Source organism: Bactrocera dorsalis, chromosome 6, assembly GCF_023373825.1.
Source record: "Bactrocera dorsalis isolate Fly_Bdor chromosome 6, ASM2337382v1, whole genome shotgun sequence".
Lineage (NCBI taxonomy): Eukaryota > Metazoa > Arthropoda > Insecta > Diptera > Tephritidae > Bactrocera > Bactrocera dorsalis.
Window position 1 is genome coordinate 183,803 of NC_064308.1, and position 22,352 is coordinate 206,154.

General features: G+C 30.6%; 1 long non-coding RNA gene across 1 annotated transcript in view; it reads right to left on the bottom strand.

Annotated features, from left to right (window-relative positions):
* LOC125779209 (uncharacterized) overlaps positions 1-22,012 on the bottom strand; it is a 63,734-nt gene extending 41,722 nt beyond the window's left edge. Inside the window, exon 1 of the long non-coding RNA XR_007423177.1 lies at positions 21,830-22,012. This is a non-coding gene — a long non-coding RNA (uncharacterized LOC125779209). The remainder of the gene's footprint in view (positions 1-21,829) is intronic.
* Positions 22,013-22,352: the final 340 nt, after the last annotated feature.

Consider the following 22,352-nt stretch of genomic DNA (forward strand, 5'->3'; position numbering starts at 1 on the left):
AGTGCATTTTTCGGGATGCATGGGCAGTTCTTGAACGGCTTCTGGTTGCTCTTCACCCCAAATGCGGCAATTTTGCTTATTTACGTAGCCATTCAACCAGAAATGAGCCTCATCGCTGAACAAAACACATTTCGAACCGAACACTGATTTTGGTAATAAAATTCAATGATTTGCAAGCGTTGCTCGTTAGTAAGTCTATTCATGATGAAATGTCAAAGCATACTGAGCATCTTTCTCTTTGACACCATGTCTGAAATCCCACGTGATCTGTCAAATACTAATGCATGAAAATCCTAACCTCAAAAAAATCACCCGTTAATATTGTGAAATTTTTCCAAACTCACTGTCGTTATGGCTATATGAAAACTCCAATAACCTCAAAACGGGTAATTAGAATAATATGTACAGTTCATATTTTTACGCAACTTGGTATCGATTGCTTAGTGCATATATACTAAAAAAACGATTCTACACCTTAATAAAATATTGTGAAATTTTTCCACATTCACTGTCGTTATGGCTATATGACATCTCCAAAAACCTCAAAACGGCTAATTAGCATAGATATGTATAGTTCATATTTTGACGCAACTGGGTATCGATTGCTTAGTGCATATGTACTAAAAAATCGATTCTACACCTTAATATAAGATTGTGAAATTTTTCCTAATGCACTGTCGTTATGGCTATATGACAACTCCAATAACCTCAAAACAGCTAATTAGCATAAATATGTATAGTTCATATTTTTACGCAACTTAGTATCGGTTGCTTATTGCATATGTACTAAAAAATCGATTCTACACCTTAATATAAGATTGTGAAATTTTTCCAAATACACTGTCGTTATGGCTATATGACAACTCCAATAACCTCAAAACAGCTAATTAGCATAAATATGTATAGTTCATATTTTTACGCAACTTGGTATCGATTGCTTAGTGCATATGTACTAAAAAATCGATTCTACACCTTAATATAAGATTGTGAAATTTTTCCAAATACACTGTCGTTATGGCTATATGACAACTCCAATAACCTCAAAACAGCTAATTAGCATAAATATGTATAGTTCATATTTTTACGCAACTTGGTATCGATTGCTAAGTGCATATGTACTAAAAAATCGATTCTACACCTTAATATAAGATTGTGAAATTTTTCCAAATACACTGTCGTTATGGCTATATGACAACTCCAATAACCTCAAAACAGCTAATTAGCATAAATATGTATAGTTCATATTTTTACGCAACTTGGTATCGATTGCTTAGTGCATATGTACTAAAAAATTGATTCTACACCTTAATATAAGATTGTGAAATTTTTCCAAATTTACTGTCGTTATGGCTATATGACTACTCCAATAACCAAAAAACGGTTAATTAGCATAAATATGTATAGTTAAGATTTTTACGCAACTTGGTTTCGATTGCTTAGTGCATATGTACTACAAAACCGATTCTACACCTTAATATAAGATTGTGAAATTTTTCCAAATACACTGTCGTTGGGGCTATATGACAACTCCAATAACCTCAAAACGGTTAATTAGCATAAATATGTATAGTTCATATTTTTACGCAATTTGGTATCTATTGCGTAGTGCATATGTACTAAAAAATCGATTCTACACCTTAATATAAGATTGTGAAATTTTTCCAAATACACTGTCGTTATGGCTATATGACAACTCCAATAACCTCAAAACAGCTAATACGCATAAATATGTATAGTTCATATTTTTGCGCAACTTGGTATCGATTGCTTAGTGCATATGTACTAAAAAATCGATTCTACACCTTAATATAAGATTGTGAAATTTTTCCAAATACACTGTCGTTATGGCTATATGAAAACTCCAATAACCTCAAAACGGCTAATTAGCATAAATATGTATAGTTCATATTTTTACGCAACTTGGTATCGGTTGCTTAGTGCATATGTACTACAAAATCGATTCTACACCTTAATATAAGATTGTGAAATTTTTCCAAATACACTGTCGTTATGGCTATATGACAACTCCAATAACCTCTAAACAGCTAATTAGCAAAGTATGTATAGTACAAATTTTTACGCAACTTAGTATCGATTGCTTAGTGCATCTGTACTAAAAAATCGATTCTACACCTTAATATAAGATTGTGAAATTTTTCCAAATACACTGTCGTTATGGCTATATGACAACTCCAATAACCTCAAAACAGCTAATTAGCATAAATATGTATAGTTCATATTTTTACGCAACTTGGTATCGATTGCTTAGTGCATATGTACTAAAAAATCGATTCTACACCTTAATATAAGATTGTGAAATTTTTCCAAATACACTGTCGTTATGGCTATATGACAACTCCAATAACCTCAAAACGGCTTATTAGCATAAATATGTATAGTTCATATTTTTACGCAACTTGGTATCGATTGCTTAGTGCATATGTACTAAAAAATCGATTCTACACCTTAATATAAGATTGTGAAATTTTTCCAAATGCACTGTCGTTATGGCTATATGACAACTCCAATAACCTCAAAACAGCTAATTAGCATAAATATGTATAGTTCATATTTTTACGCAACTTGGTATAGATTGCTTAGTGCATATGTACTAAAAAATCGATTCTACACCTTAATATAAGATTGTGAAATTTTTCCAAATACACTGTCGTTATGGCTATATGACAACTCTAATAACCTCAAAACGGCTAATTAGCATAAATATGTATAGTTCATATTTTTACGCAACTTGGTATAGATTGCTTAATGCACCTGTACTAAAAAATCGATTCCACACCTTAATATAAGATTGTTAAATTTTTCCAAATACACTGTCGTTGTGGCTATATGACAACTCCAACAACCTTAAAATGGCTAATTAGCATAAATATGTATAGTTCATATTTTTACGCAACTTGTTATCGGTTACTTAGTGCATATGTACTAAAAAATCGATTCTACACCTTAATATAAGATTGTGAAATTTTTCCAAATACACTGTCGTTATGGCTATATGACAACTCCAATAACCTCAAAACAGCTAATTAGCAAAAATATGTATAGTTCATATTTTTACGCAACTTGGTATCGTTTGCGTAGTGCATATGTACTAAAAAATCGATTCTACACCTTAATATAAGACTGTGAAATTTTTCCAAATACACTGTCGTTACGGCTATATGACATCTCCAATAACCTCAAAACAGCTAATTAGCATAAATATATATAGTTCATATTTTTACGCAACTTGGTATCGATTGCTTAGTGCATATGTACTAAAAAATCGATTCTACACCTTAATATAAGATTGTGAAATTTTTCCAAATACACTGTCGTTATGGCTGTATGGCAACTCCAATAACCTCAAAACGGCTAATTAGCTTAAATGTGTAAAGTTCGTATTTTTACGCAACTTGGAATCGATTGCTTAGTGCATATGTACTAAAAAATGGATTCTACACCTTAATATAAGATTGTCAAATTTTTCCAAATACACTGTCGTTATGGCTATATGACAACTCCAATAACCTCAAAACAGCTAATAAGTATAAATATGTAAAGTTCATATTTTTACGCAACTTGGTATCGACTGCGTAATGTACATGTACTAAAAAATGGATTCTACACCTTAATATAAGATTTTCAAATTTTTCCAAATACACTGTCGTTATGGCTATATGACAACTCCAATAACCTCAAAACAGCTAATTAGCATAAATATGTATAGTTCATATTTTTACGCAACTTGATATCGATTGCTTAGTGCATATGTACTAAAAAATGGATTCTACACCTTAATATAAGATTGTGAAATTTTTCCAAATACACTCTCGTTATGGCTATATGACAACTCCAATAACCTCAAAACAGCTAATTAGCATAAATATGTACAGTTCATATTTTTACTCAACTTTTTATCGAGTGCTTTGTTCATATTTACTAAAAAATCGATTCTACACCTTAATATAAGATTGTGAAATATTTTAAAATACACTGTCGTTATGGCTATATGACAACTCCAATAACCTCAAAACAGCTAATTAGCATAAATATGTATAGTTCATATTTATACGCAACTTGGTATCGATTGCTTAGTGCATATGTACTAAAAAATGGATTCTACACCTTAATATAAGATTGTGAAATTTTTCCAAATACACTGTCGTTATGGCTATATGACAACTCCAATAACCTCAAAACAGCTAATTAGCATAAATATGTATAGTTCATATTTTTACGCAACTTGGTATCGATTGCTTAGTGCATATGTACTAAAAAATCGATTCTACACCTTAATATAAGATTGTGAAATTTTTCCAAATACACTGTCGTTATGGCTATATGACAACTCCAATAACCTCAAAACAGCTAATTAGCATAAATATGTATAGTTCATATTTTTACGCAACTTGGTATCGATTGCTTAGTGCATGTGTACTAAAATATCGATTCTACACCTTAATATAAGATTGTGAAATTTTTCCAAATACACTGTCGTTATGGCTATATGACAACTCCAATAACCTCAAAACAGCTAATTAGCATAAATATGTATAGTTAATATTTTTACGCAACTTGGTATCGATTGCTTAGTGCATATGTACTAAAAAATCGATTCTTCACCTTAATATAAGATTGTGAAATTTTTCCAAATACACTGTCGTTATGGCTATATGACAACTCCAATAACCTCAAAACAGCTAATTAGCATAAATATGTATAGTTCATATTTTTACGCAACTTGGTATCGATTTCTTAGTGCATATGTACTAAAAAATCGATTCTACACCTTAATATAAGATTGTGAAATTTTTCCAAATACACTGTCGTTATGGCTATATGACAACTCCAATAACCTCAAAACAGCTAATTAGCATAAATATGTATAGTTCATATTTTTACGCAACTTGGTATCGATTGCTTAGTGCATATGTACTAAAAAATCGATTCTACACCTTAATATAAGATTGTGAAATTTTTCCAAATACACTGTCGTTATGGCTATATGACAACTCCAATAACCTCAAAACAGCTAATTAGCATAAATATGTATAGTTCATATTTTTAAGCAACTTGGTATCGATTTCTTAGTGCATATGTACTAAAAAATCGATTCCACACCTTAAAATAAGATTGTGAAATTTTTCCAAATACACTGTCGTTATGGCTATATGACAACTCCAATAACCTCAAAACGGTTAATTTGCATAAATATATATAGTTCGTATTTTTCTGCAACTTGGTATCGGTTACTTAGTGCATATGTACTAAAAAATCGATTCTACACCTTAATATAAGATTGTGAAATTTTTCCAAATACACTGTCGTTATGGCTATATGACAACTCCAATAACCTCAAAACAGCTAATTAGCATAAATATGTATAGTTCATATTTTTACGAAACTTGGTATCGATTGCTTAGTGCATATGTACTAAAAAATCGATTCCACACCTTAAAATAAGATTGTGAAATTTTTCCAAATACACTGTCGTTATGGCTATATGACAACTCCAATAACCTCTAAACAGCTAAATATCATAAATATGTATAGTTCATATTTTTACGCAACTTTGTATCGATTGCTTAGTGCATATGTACTAAAAAATGGATTCTACAAATTAATATAAGATTTTGAAATTTTTCCAAATACACTGTCGTTACGGCTATATGATAACTCCAATAACCTCAAAACAGCTAATTAGCATAAATATGTATAGTTCATATTTTTACGCAACTTGGTATCGATTGCTTAGTGCATATGGACTAAAAAATCGATTCTACACCTTAATATAAGATTGTGAGAATTTTCCAAATAAACTGTCGTTATGGCTATTTATGACAACTCCAATAACCTCAAAAACGGTTAATTAGCATAAATATGTATAGTAGTCCATATTTTTACACGCAACTTGGTATCGCTAGTGCTTAGTGCATATGTACTAAAAAATGGATTCTACACCTTAATATAAGATTGTGAAATTTTTCCAAATACACTGTCGTTATGGCTATATGACAACTCCAATAACCTCAAAACGGTTAATTAGCATAAATATGTATAGTTCATATTTTTACGCAACTTAGTATCGATTGCTTAATGTATATGTACTAAAAAATGGATTCTACACCTTAATATAAGATTGTGAAATTTTTCCAAATACACTGTCGTTATGGCTATATGACAACTCCGATAACCTCAAAACGGCTAATTAGCATAAATATGTATAGGTCATATTTTTACGCAACTTGGTATAGATTGCTTAGTGCATTTGTACTAAAAAATGGATTCTACACCTTAATATAAGATTGTGAAATTTTTCCAAATACACTGTCGGTACGGCTATATAAAATCTCCAATAACCTCAAAACGTCTAATTAGCATAAATATGTATAGTTCATATTTTTACGCAACTTGGTACCGATTGCTTAATGTATATGTACTAAAAAATGGATTCTACACCTTAATATAAGATTGTGAAATTTTTCCAAATACACTGTCGTTATGGCTATATGACAACTCCAATAACCTCAAAACGGGTCATTAGCATAAATATGTATAGTTCATATTTTTACGCAACTTAGTATCGGTTGCTTATTGCATATGTACTAAAAAATCGATTCTACAACTTAATATAAGATTGTGAAATTTTTTCCAAATACACTGTCGTTATGGCTATATGACAACTCCAATAACCTCAAAACGGTTAATTAGAATACATATCTATAGTTCATATTTTTACGCAACTTGGTATAGATTGCTTAGTGCATATGTACTAAAAAATCGATTCTACACCTTAATATAAGATTGTGAAATTTTTCCAAATACACTGTCGTTATGGCTATATGACAACTCCAATAACCTCAAAACGGTTAATTAGCATAAATATGTATAGTTCATATTTTTGCGCAACTTGGTATCGATTGCTTAGTGCATATGTACTAAAAAATCGATTCTACACCTTAATATAAGATTGTGAAATTTTTCCAAATACACTGTCGTTATGGCTATATGACAACTCCAATAACCTCAAAACGGTTAATTAGCATAAATATGTATAGTTCATATTTTTACGCAACTTGGTATCGATTGCTTAATGTATATGTACTAAAAAATCGTTTCTACACCTTAATATAAGATTGTGAAATTTTTCCAAATACACTGTCGTTATGGCTATATGACAACTCCAATAACCTCAACAACTCCAATAAATTCAAAAAGCTTAAGTAGCATAAATATGTATATTTCATATTTTTACGCAACTTGGTATCGATTTCTTAGTGCATATGTACTAAAAAATCGATTCTACACCTTAATATAAGATTGTGAAACTTTTCCAAATACACTGTCGTTATGGCTATATGACAACTCCAGTAACCTCAAAACAGTTAATTAGCACAAATATGTATAGTTCATATTTTTACGCAACTTGGTATCGAGTGCTTAGATCATATGTACTAAAAAATCGATTCTACACCTTAAAATAAGATAGTGAAATTTTTCAAAATACACTGTAGTTACGTCTATATGACTTCTCCAATAACCTCGAAACATATAATTAGCATTAATATGTATATTTAATATTTTGTCTCAACTTGTTATCGATTGCGTAGTGCATATGAACTACAAAATCGATTCTTCACCTTAATATAAGATTGTGAAATTTTTCCAAATACACTGTCGTCATGGCTATATGACAACAACCTATAACCTCGAAAACAGCTAATTAGCATAAATATGTATAGTTCATATTTTTACGCAACTTGGTATCGACTGCTTAGTGCATTTGTAATAAAAAATCGATTCTACACCTTAATATAAGATTGTGAAATTTTTCCAAATACACTGTCGTTATGGCTATATGACAACTCCAATAACCTCAAAACGGTTAATTAGCATAAATATATATAGTTCATATTTTTACGCAACTTGGTATCGATTGCTTAATGTATATGTACTAAAAAATGTTTTCTACACCTTAGTATAAAATTGTGAAATTTTTCCAAATACACTGTCGTTATGGCTATATGGGAACTCCAATAACCTCAAAACGGCTTATTAGCATAAATATGTATAGTTCATATTTTTACGCAACGTGATATCGATTGCTTAGTGCATATGTACTAAAAAATCGATTCTACACCTTAATATAAGATTGTGAAATTTTTCCAAATACACTGTCGTTATGGCTATATGACAACTCCAATAACCTCAAAACAGCTAATTAGCATAAATATGTATATTTCATATTTTTACGCAACTTGGTATCGGCTACTTAGTGCATATGTACTAAAAAATGGATTCTACACCTTAATATAAGATTGTGAAATTTTTCCAAATGCACTGTCGTTACGGCTATATGACAGTTCCAATAACCTCAAAACAGCTAATTAGCATAAATATGTATAGTTCATATTTTTACGCAACTTGGTACAGATTGCTTAGTGCATATGTACTAAAAAATCAATTCTACACCTTAATATAAGATTGTGAAATTTTTCCAAATACACTGTCGTTATGGCTATATGACAACTCCAATAACCTCAAAACGGTTAATTAGCATAAATATGTATAGTTCATATTTTTACGCAACTTGGTATCGAGTGCTTAGTGCATATGTACTAAAAAATGGATTTCACACCTTAATATAAGATTGTGAAATTTTTCCAAATACACTGTCGTTACGGCTATATGACATCTCCAATAACCTCAAAACAGCTAATTAGCATAAATATGTATAGTTCATATTTTTACGCAGCTTGGTATAGATTGCTTAGTGCATATGTACTAAAAAATCGATTCTACACCTTAATATAAGATTGTGAAATTTTTCCAAATACACTGTCGTTATGGCTATATGACATCTCCAATAACCTCAAAACAGCTAATTAGTATAAATATGTATAGTTCATATTTTTACGCAACTTGGTATCGATTGCTTAGTGCATATGTACTAAAAAATCGATTCTACACCTTAATATAAGATTGTGAAATTTTTCCAAATACACTGTCGTTACGGCTATATGACATCTCCAATAACCTCAAAACAGTTAATTAGCATAAATATGTATAGTTCATATTTTTACGCAACTTGGTATCGAGTGCTTAGTGCATATGTACTAAAAAATCGATTCTACACCTTAATATAAGATTGTGAAATTTTTCCAAATACACTGTCGTTATGGCTATATGACAACTCCAATAACCTCAAAACGGTTAATTAGCATAAATATGTATAGTTCATATATTTACGCAACTTGGTATCGATTACCTAGTGCATATGTACTAACAAATCGATTCTACACCTTAATATAAGATTGTGATATTTTTCCAAATACACTGTCGTTATGGCTATATGACAACTCCAATAACCTCAAAACGGTTAATTAGCATAAATATGTATAGTTAATATTTTTACGCAACTTGGTATCGATTGCTTAATGTATATGGACTAAAAAATCGATTCTACACCTTAATATAAGATTGTGAAATTTTTCCAAATACACTGTCGTTATGGCTATATGACAACTCCAATAACCTCAAAACGGTTAATTAGCATAAATATGTATAGTTCATATTTTTACGCAACTTGGTATCGAGTGCTTAGTGCATATGTACTAAAAAATGGATTCTACACCTTAATATAAGATTGTGAAATTTTTCCAAATACACTGTCGTTACGGCTATATGACAACTCCAATAACCTCAAAACGGCTAATTAGCATAAATATGTATAGTTCATATTTTTACGCAACTTGGTATCGATTGCTTAGTGCATATGTACTAAAAAATCGATTCTACACCTAAATATAAGATTGTGAAATTTTTCCAAATACACTGTCGTTATGGCTATATGACAACTCCAATAACCTCAAAACGGTTAATTAGCATAAATATGTATAGTTCATATTTTTACGCAACTTGGTATCGATTGCTTAGTGCATGTGTACTAAAAAATCGATTCTACACCTTAATATAAGATTGTGAAATTTTTCCAAATACACTGTCGTTATGGCTATATGACAACTCCAATAACCTCAAAACAGCTAATTAGCATAAATATGTATAGTTCATATTTTTACGCAACTTGGTATAGATTGCTTAGTGCATCTGTACTAAAAAATCGATTCTACACCTTAATATAAGATTGTGAAATTTTTCCAAATACACTGTCGTTATGGCTATATGACAACTCCAATAACCTCAAAACGGTTAATTAGCATAAATATGTATAGTTCATATTTTTACGCAACTTGGTATCGATTGCTTAGTGCATATGTACTAAAAAATCGATTCTACACCTTAATATAAGATTGTGAAATTTTTCCAAATACACTGTCGTTACGGCTATATGACATCTCCAATAACCTCAAAACGGTTAATTAGCATAAATATGTATAGTTCATATTTTTACGCAACTTGGTATCGGCTACTTAGTGCATATGTACTAAAAAATCGATTCTACACCTTAATATAAGATTGTGAAATTTTTCCAAATACACTGTCGTTATGGCTATATGACAACTCCAATAACCTCAAAACGGTTAATTAGCATAAATATGTAAAGTTCATATTCTTACGCAACTTGGTATCGAGTGCTTAATGTATATGTACTAAAAAATGGATTCTACGCCTTAATATAAGATTGTGAAATTTTTCCAAATACACTGTCGTTACGGCTATATGACAACTCCAATAACCTCAATACAGCTAATTAGCCTAAATATGTATAGTTAGTATTTTTAAGCAACTTGGTACCGATTGCTTAATGTATATGTACTAAAAAATGGATTCTACACCTTAATATAAGATTGTGAAATTTTTCCAAATACACTGTCGTTATGGCTATATGACAACTCCAATAACCTCAAAACAGCTAATTAGCATAAATATGTATAGTTCATATTTTTACGCAACTTGGTATCGATTGTTTAGTGAATATGGACTAAAAAATCGATTCTACAACTAAATATGAGATTGTGAAATTTTTCCAAATACACTGTCTTTACGGCTATATGACAAATACAAAAACATCAAAAAGGTTAATTATCATAAATATGTATAGTTCATATTTTTACGCAACTTGGTATCGAGTGCTTAGTGCATATGTACTAAAAAATCGATTGTACACCTTAATAAAAGATTGCGAAATTTTTCCTAATGCACTGTCGTTATGGCTATATGAGAACTCCAATAACCTCAAAACAGCTAATTAGCAAAAATATGTATAGTTCATATTTTTACGCAACTTGGTATCGGTTACTTAGTGCATATGTACTACAAAATCGATTCTACACCTTAATATAAGATTGTGAAATTTTTCCAAATACACTGTCGTTATGGCTATATGACAACTCCAATAACCTCAAAACAGCTAATTAGCATAAATATGTATAGTTCATATTTTTACGCAACTTGTTATCGATTGCTTAGTGCATATGTACTAAAAAATCGATTCTACACCTTAATATAAGATTGTGAAATTTTTCCAAATACACTGTCGTTATGGCTATGTGACATCTCCGAAAACCTCAAAACAGCTAATTAGTATAAATATGTATAGTTCATATTTTTACGCAACTTGGTATCGATTGCTTAATGTATATGTACTACAAAATCGATTCTACACCTTAATATAAGATTGTGAAATTTTTCCAAATACACTGTCGTTATGGCTATATGACAACTCCAATAACCTCAAAACGGCTAATTAGCATAAATATGTATAGTTCATATTTTTACGCAACTTGGTATCGATTGCTTAGTGCATATGAACTAAAAAATCGATTCTACACCTTAATATAAGATTGTGAAATTTTTCCAAATACACTGTCGTTATGGCTATATGACAACTCCAATAACCTCAAAACGGTTAATTAGCATAAATATGTATAGTTCATATTTTTACGCAACTTGGTATCGATTGCTTAATGTATATGTACTAAAAAATGGATTCTACACCTTAATATAAGATTGTGAAATTTTTCCAAATACACTGTCGTTATGGCTGTATGACATCTCCAATAACCTCAAAACGGTTAATTAGCATAAATATGTACAGTTCATATTTTTACGCAACTTGGTATCGATTTCTTATGGAATATGTACTAAAAAATCGATTCTACGCCTTAATATAAGATTGTGAAATTTTTCCAAATACACTGTCGTTATGGCTATATGACAACTCCAATAACCTCAAAACGGTTAATTAGCATAAATATGTATAGTTCATATTTTTACGCAACTTGGTATCGGGTGCGTAGTGCATATTGTAATAAAAAATCGATTCTAACACCTTAATATAAGAAATTGTTAAATTTTTCCAAATACACTGTCGTTACGGCTATATGAAACATCCTCCAATAACCTCAAAACAGCTAATTAGCATAAATATATATAGTTTCATATTTTTACGAAACTTGGTATAGATTGCTTAGTGCATATGTACTAAAAAATCGATTCTACACCTTAATATAAGATTGTGAAATTTTTCCAAATACACTGTCGTTATGGCTATATGACAACTCCAATAACCTCAAAACAGCTAATTATCATAAATATGTATAGTTCATATTTTTACGCAACTTGGTATCGTTTGCGTAGTGCATATGTACTAAAAATCGATTCCACACCTTAATATAAGACTGTGAAATTTTTCCAAATACACTGTCGTTACGGCTATATGACATCTCCAAAAACCTCAAAACAGCTAATTAGCATAAATATATATAGTTCATATTTTTACGCAACTTGGTATCGTTTGCGTAGTGCATATGTACCTAAAAATTGATTCTACACCTTAATATAAGATTGTGAAATTTTTCCAAATACACTGTCGTTATGGCTATATGACAACTCCAATAACCTCAAAACAGCTAATTAGCATAAATATGTATAGTTCATATTTTTACGCAACTTGGTATCGATTGCTTAGTGCATATGTACTAAAAAATCGATTCTACACCTTAATATAAGATTGTGAAATTTTTCCAAATACACTGTCGTTATGGCTATATGACAACTCCAATAACCTCAAAACAGCTAATTAGCATAAATATGTATAGTTCATATTTTTACGCAACTTGGTATCGATTGCTTAGTGCATCTGTACTAAAAAATCGATTCTACACCTTAATATAAGATTGTGAAATTTTTACAAATACACTGTCGTTATGGCTATATGACAACTCCAATAACCTTAAAACGGCTAATTTGCATATATATGTATAGTTCATATTTTTACGCAACTTGGTATCGATTGCTTAGTGCATATGTACTACAAAATCGATTCTACACCTTAAAATAAGATTGTGAAATTTTTCCAAACGCACTGTCGTTATGGCTATATGACAACTCCAATAACCGCAATACAGCTAATTAGCATAAATATGTATAGTTCATATTTTCATGCAACTTGGTATCGATTGCTTAGTGCATATGTACTAAAAAATCGATTCTACACCTTAATATAAGATTGTGAAATTTTTCCAAATACACTGTCGTTACGGCTATATGACATCTCCAATAACCTCAAAACAGCTAATTAGCATAAATATGTATAGTTCATATTTTTACGCAACTTGGTATCGATTGCTTAGTGCATATGTACTAAAAAATCGATTCTACACCTTAATATAAGATTGTGAAATTTTTCCAAATACACTGTCGTTATGGCTATATGACAACTCCAATAACCCCTAAACAGCTAATTAGCATAAATATGTAAAGTTCATATTTTTACGCAACTTGGTATCGATTGCTTAGTGCATGTGTACTAAAAAATCTATTCTACACGTTAATATAAGATTGTGAAATTTTTCCAAATACACTTTCGTTATGGCTATATGACAACTCCAATAACCTCAAAACGGTTAATTAGCATACATATGTATAGTTCATATTTTTACGCAACTTGCTATCGACTGCTTAATGTATATGTACCAAAAAATGGATTCTACACCTTAATATAAGATTGTGAAATTTTTCCAAATACACTGTCGTTATGGCTATATGACAACTCCAATAACCTCAAAACAGCTAATTAGCATAAATATGTATAGTTCATATTTTTACGCAACTTGGTATCGGCTACTTAGTGCATATGTACTAAAAAATCGATTCTACACCTTAATATAAGATTGTGAAATTTTTCCAAATACACTGTCGTTATGGCTATATGACAACTCCAATAACCTCAAAATAGCTAATAAGCATAAATATGTATAGTTCATATTTTTACGCAACTTGGTATCGATTGCTTAGTGCATGTGTACTAAAAAACCGATTCTACACCTTAATATAAGATTGTGAAATTTTTCCAAATACACTGTCGTTATGGCTGTATGGCAACTCCAATAACCTCAAAACGGTTAATTAGCATAAATATGTATAGTTCATATTTTTACGCAACTTGGTATCGATTGCTAAGTGCATATGTACTAAAAAATCGATTCTACGCCTTATTATAAGATTGTGAAATTTTTCCAAATGCACTGTCGTTATGGCTATATGACAACTCCAACAACCTCAAAACGGGTAATTAGCATAAATATGTATAGTTCATATTTTTACGCAACTTGGTATCGATTGCTTAGTGCATATGTACTAAAAAATCGATTCTACACCTTAATATAAGATTGTGAAATTTTTCCAAATGCACTGTCGTTATGGCTATATGAAAACTCCAATAACCTCAAAACGGTTAATTAGCATAAATATGTATAGTTCATATTTTTACGCAACTTGGTATCGATTGCTTGAGGCATATGTACTGAAAAATCGATTCTACACCTTAATATAAGATTGTGAAATTTTTCCAAATGCACTGTCGTTATGGCTATATGACAACTCCAATAACCTCAAAACGGCTAATTAGCATAAATATGTATAGTTCATATTTTGACGCAACTTGGTATCGATTGCTTAGTGCATATGTACTAAAAAATCGATTCTACACCTTAATATAAGATTGTGAAATTTTTCCAAATGCACTGTCGTTATGGCTATATGACAACTCCAATAACCTCAAAACGGGTAATTAGCATAAATATGTATAGTTCATATTTTTACGCAACTTGGTATCGATTGCTTAGTGCATATGTACTAAAAAATCGATTCTACACCTTAATATAAGATTGTGAAATTTTTCCAAATTCACTGTCGTTATGGCTATATGACAACTCCAATAACCTCAAAACAGCTAATTAGCATAAATATGTATAGTTCATATTTTTACGCAACTTGGTATCGATTGCGTAGTGCATATGTACTAAAAAATCAATTCTACACCTTAATATAAGATTGTGAAATTTTTCCAAATGCACTGTCGTTATGGCTATATGAAAACTCCAATAACCTCAAAACAGCTAATTAGCATAAATATGTATAGTTCATATTTTTACGCAACTTGTTATCGATTGCTTAGTGCATATGTACTAAAAATTGAATCTACACCTTAATATAAGATTGTGAAATTTTTCCAAATTCACTGTCGTTATGGCTATATGACAACTCCAATAACCTCAAAACAGCTAATTAGCATAAATATGTATAGTTCATATTTTTACGCAACTTGGTATCGATTGCTTAGTGCATATGTACTAAAAAATCGATTCTACACCTTAATATAAGATTGTGAAATTTTTCCAAATGCACTGTCGTTATGGCTATATGACAACTCCAATAACCTCAAAACAGCTAATTAGCATAAATATGTATAGTTCATATTTTTACGCAACTTGGTATCGATTGCTTAGTGCATATGTACTAAAAAATCGATTCTACACCTTAATATAAGATTGTGAAATTTTTCCAAATGCACTGTCGTTATGGCTATATGACAACTCCAATAACCTCAAAACAGCTAATTAGCATAAATATGTATAGTTCATATTTTTGCGCAACTTGGTATCGATTGCTTAGTGCATATGAACTAAAAAATCGATTCTACACCTTAATATAAGATTGTGAAATTTTTCCTAATGCACTGTCGTTATGGCTATATGACAACTCCAATAACCTCAAAACAGCTAATTAGCATAAATATGTATAGTTCATATTTTTACGCAACTTGGTATCGATTGCTTAGTGCATATGTACTAAAAAATCGATTCTACACCTTAATATAAGATTGTGAAATTTTTCCAAATGCACTGTCGTTATGGCTATATGACAACTCCAATAACCTCAAAACAGCTAATTAGCATAAATATGTATAGTTCATATTTTTACGCAACTTGGTATCGATTGCGTAGTGCATGTGTACTAAAAAATCGATTCTACACCTTAATATAAGATTGTGAAATTTTTCCAAATTCACTGTCGTTATGGCTATATGACAACTCCAATAACCTCAAAACAGCTAATTAGCATAAATATGTAAAGTTCATATTTTTACGCAACTTAGTATCGATTACTTAGTGCATATGTACTAAAAAATCGAATCTACACCTTAATATAAGATTGTGAAATTTTTCCAAATGCACTGTCGTTATGGCTATATGACAACTCCAATAACCTCAAAACAGCTAATTAGCATAAATATGTAAAGTTCATATTTTTGCGCAACTTGGTATCGATTGCTTAGTGCATATGTACTAAAAAATCGATTCTACACCTTAATATAAGATTGTGAAATTTTTCCAAATGCACTGTCGTTATGGCTATATGACAACTCCAATAACCTCAAAACGGCTAATTAGCATAAATATGTATAGTTCATATTTTTACGCAACTTGGTATCGATTGCGTAGTGCATATGTACTAAAAAATCGATTCTACACCTTAATATAAGATTGTGAAATTTTTCCAAATGCACTGTCGTTATGGCTATATGACAACTCCAATAACCTCAAAACGGCTAATTAGCATAAATATGTATAGTTCATATTTTTACGCAACTTGGTATCGATTGCTTAGTGCATATGTACTAAAAAATCGATTCTACACCTTAATATAAGATTGTGAAATTTTTCCAAATTCACTGTCGTTATGGCTATATGACAACTCCAATAACCTCAAAACAGCTAATTAGCATAAATATGTATAGTTCATATTTTTACGCAACTTGGTATCGATTGCTTAGTGCATATGTACTAAAAAATCGATTCTACACCTTAATATAAGATTGTGAAATTTTTCCAAATGCACTGTCGTTATGGCTATATGACAACTCCAATAACCTCAAAAAGGCTAATTAGCATAAATATGTATAGTTCATATTTTTACGCAACTTGGTATCGATTGCTTAGTGCATATGTACTAAAAAATCGATTCTACACCTTAATATAAGATTGTGAAATTTTTCCAAATGCACTGTCGTTATGGCTATATGACAACTCCAATAACCTCAAAACAGCTAATTAGCATAAATATGTATAGTTCATATTTTTACGCAACTTGGTATCGATTGCTTAGTGCATATGTACTAAAAAATCGATTCTACACCTTAATATAAGATTGTGAAATTTTTCCAAATGCACTGTCGTTATGGCTATATGACAACTCCAATAACCGCAAAACGGCTAATTAGCATAAATATGTATAGTTCATATTTTTACGCAACTTGGTATAGATTGCTTAGTGCATCTGTACTAAAAAATCGATTCTACACCTTAATATAACATTGTGAAATTTTTCCAAATGCACTGTCGTTACGGCTATATGACATCTCCAATAACCTCAAAACGGCTAATAAGCATAATATGTATAGTTCATATTTTTACGCAACTTGGTATCGATTGCTTAGTGCATATGTACTACAAAATCGATTCTACACCTTAATATAAGATTGTGAAATTTTTCCAAATGCACTGTCGTTATGGCTATATGACAACTCCAATAACCTCAAAACAGCTAATTAGCATAAATATGTATAGTTCATATTTTTACGCAACTTGGTATCGATTGCTTAGTGCATATGTACTAAAAAATCGATTCTACACCTTAATATAAGATTGTGAAATTTTTCCAAATGCACTGTCGTTATGGCTATATGAAAACTCCAATAACCTCAAAACAGCTAATTAGCATAAATATGTATAGTTCATATTTTTACGCAACTTGGTATCGATTTCTTAGTGCATATGTACTAAAAAATCGATTCTACACCTTAATATAAGATTGTTAAATTTTTCCAAATGGACTGTCGTTATGGCTATATGACAACTCAAATAACCTCAAAACGGGTAATTAGAATAATATGTACAGTTCATATTTTTACGCAACTTGGTATCGATTGCTTAGTGCATATATACTAAAAAATCGATTCTACACCTTAATATAAGATTGTGAAATTTTTCCAAATGCACTGTAGTTATGGCTATATGACAACTCCAATAACCTCAAAACAGCTAATTAGCATAAATATGTATAGTTCATATTTTTACGCAACTTGGTATAGATTGCTTATTGCATGTGTACTAAAAATCGATTCTAGACCTTAATATATGATTGTGAAATTTTTCCAAATGCACTGTAGTTATGGCTATATGACAACTCCAATAACCTCAAAACAGCTAATTAGCATAAATATGTATAGTTCATATTTTTAAGCAACTTGGTATCGGTTACTTAGTGCATATGTACTAAAAAATCGATTCTACACCTTAATATAAGATTGTGAAATTTTTCCAAATGCACTGTCGTTATGGCTATATGACAACTCCAATAACCTCAAAACGGGTAATTAGGTATAGTTCATATTTTTACGCAACTTGGTATCGATTGCTTAGTGCATATGTACTAAAAAATCGATTCTACACCTTAATATAAGATTGTGAAATTTTTCCAAATGCACTGTCGTTATGGCTATATGACAACTCCAATAACCTCAAAACAGCTAATTAGCATAAATATGTATAGTTCATATTTTTACGCAACTTGGTATCGATTGCTTAGTGCATATGTACTAAAAAATCGATTCTACACCTTAATATAAGATTGTGAAATTTTTCCAAATTCACTGTCGTTATGGCTATATGACAACTCCAATAACCTCAAAACGGCTAATTAGCATAAATATGTATAGTTCATATTTTTACGCAACTTGGTATCGATTGCTTAGTGCATATGTACTAAAAAATCGATTCTACACCTTAATATAAGATTGTGAAATTTTTCCAAATGCACTGTCGTTATGGCTATATGACAACTCCAATAACCTCAAAACGGGTAATTAGCATAAATATGTATAGTTCATATTTTTACGCAACTTGGTATCGATTGCTTAGTGCATATGTACTAAAAAATCGATTCTACACCTTAATATAAGATTGTGAAATTTTTTCAAATGCACTGTCGTTATGGCTATATGACAACTCCAATAACCTCAAAACAGCTAATTAGCATAAATATGTATAGTTCATGTTTTTGCGCAACTTGGTATCGATTGCTTGAGGCATATGTACTAAAAAATCGATTCTACACCTTAATATAAGATTGTGAAATTTTTCCTAATGCACTGTCGTTATGGCTATATGACAACTCCAATAACTTCAAAAAGGCTAATTAACATAAACATGTAAAGTTCATATTTTTACGCAACTCAGTATCGATTACTTAGTGCATATGTACTAAAAAATCGATTCTACACCTTAATATAAGATTGCGAAATTTTTCCTAATGCACTGTCGTTATGGCTATATGAAAACTCCAATAACCTCAAAACAGCTAATTAGCATAAATATGTATAGTTCATATTTTTACGCAACTTGGTATCGATTGCTTAGTGCATATGTACTAAAAAATCGATTCTACACCTTAATATAAGATTGTGAAATTTTTCCAAATGCACTGTCGTTATGGCTATATGACAACTCCAATAACCTCAAAACGGCTAATTAGCATAAATGTGTATAGTTCGTATTTTTGCGCAACTTGGTATGGTTTGCGTAGTGCATATGTACTAAAAAATCGATTCTACACCTTAATATAAGATTGTGAAATTTTTCCAAATTCACTGTCGTTATGGCTGTATGACAACTCCAATAACTTCAAAACAGCTAATTAGCATAAATATGTATAGTTCATATTTTTCGCAACTTGGTATCGATTGCTTAGTGCATATGTACTAAAAAATCGATTCTACACCTTAATATAAGATTGTGAAATTTTTCCAAATTCACTGTCGTTATGGCTGTATGACAACTCCAGTAACTTAAAAGCGGCTAATTAGCATAAGTATGTATAGTTCATATTTTCACGCAACTTGGTATCGATTGCTTAGTGCATATGTACTAAAAAATCGATTCTACACCTTGATATATGATATAGTTCATATTTTTACGCAACTTGGTATTGATTGCGTAGTGCATTTGTACTAAAAAATCGATTCTACACCTTAATATAAGATTGTGAAATTTTTCCAAATGCACTGTCGTTATGGCTATAAGACAACTCCAATAACCTCAAAACGGTTAATTAGCATAAATATGTAAAGTTCAAATTTTTACGCAACTTGGTTTTGGTTATTAGTGCATATGTTTAAAAAAATTGATTCTACACCTTAATATAAGTTTTTAAAATTTTTCCAAATACACTGTCGTTCTGGCTATATGAAAACTCCAATAACCTTAAAACAGCTAATTAGCATAAATATGTATAGTTCATAATTTTGCGCAACTTGCTATCGATTGCTTAGTGCATATGTACTCAAAAATCGATTCTACATCTTAATATAAGATTGTGAAATTTTTTTAAAATTCACTGTCGTTATGGCTATATGAAAACTCCAATAACTTCAAGAAGGCCAATTAGCATAAATATGTATAGTTCATATTTTTGCGCAACTTGGTGTCGATTACCTAGTACATATGTACTAAAAAATCGATTCTACACCTTAATATAAGACTGTCAAATTCTTCCAAATGCACTGTCGTTATGGCTATATGACAACTCCAATAACCTCAAAACAGCTAACTAGCATAAATATGTATAGTTCATATTTTTGCGCAACTTGGTATCGATTGCGTAGTGCATATATACTAAAAAATCAATTCTACACCTTAATATAAGATTGTGAAATTTTTCCAAATGCACTGTCGTTATGGCTATATGACAACTCCAATAACCTCAAAACAGCTAATTAGCATAAATATGTATAGTTCATATTTTTCCGCAACTTGGTATCGATTGCTTAGTCCATATGTACTATAAAATCGATTCTACACCTTAATATAAGATTGTGAAATTTTTCCAAATGCACTGTCGTTATGGCTATATGAAAACTCCAATAACCTCAAAACAGCTAATTAGCATAAATATGTATAGTTCATATTTTTACGCAACTTGGTATCGATTGCTTGGTGCATATGTACTAAAAAAACGATTCTACACCTTAATATAAGATTGTGAAATTTTTCCAAATTCACTGTCGTTATGGCTATATGACAACTCCAATAACCTCAAAACAGCTAATTAGCATAAATATGTATAGTTCATATTTTTCCGGAACTTGGTATCGATTACCTAGTACATATGTACTAAAAAATCTATTCTACACCTTAACATAAGATTGTGAAATTTTTCCAAATGCACTGTCGTTATGGCTATATGACAACTCCAATAACCTCAAAACAGCTAATTAGCATAAATATGTATAGTTCATATTTTTGCGCAACTTGGTATCGATTGCGTAGTGCATGTGTACTAAAAAATCGATTCTACACCTTAATATAAGATTGTGAAATTTTTTCCAAATGCACTGTCGTTATGGCTATATGACAACTCCAATAACCTCAAAACAGCTAATTAGCATAAATATGTATAGTTCATATTTTTCCGCAACTTGGTATCGATTGCTTAGTGCATATGTACTAAAAAATCGATTCTACACCTTAATATAAGATTGTGAAATTTTTCCAAACGCACTGTCGTTATGGCTATATGACATCTCCAATAACCTCAAAACACCTAATTAGCATAAATATGTATAGTTCATATTTTTACGCAACTTGGTATCGATTGCTTAGTGCATATGTACTAAAAAATCGATTCTACACCTTAATATAAGATTGTGAAATTTTTCCAAATGCACTGTCGTAATGGCCACATGACAACTCCAATAACCTCAAAACAGCTAATTAGCATAAATATGTATAGCTCATATTTTTACGCAACTTGGTATCGATTGCTTAGTGCATATGTACTAAAAAATCGATTCTACACCTTAATATAAGATTGTCAAATTTTTCCAAATTCACTGTCGCTATGGCTATATGACAACTCCAATAACCTTAAAACGGGTAATTAGAATAATATGTACAGTTCATATTTTTACGCAACTTGGTATCGATTGCTTAGTGCATATGTACTAAAAAATCGATTCTACACCTTAATATAAGATTGTGAAATTTTTC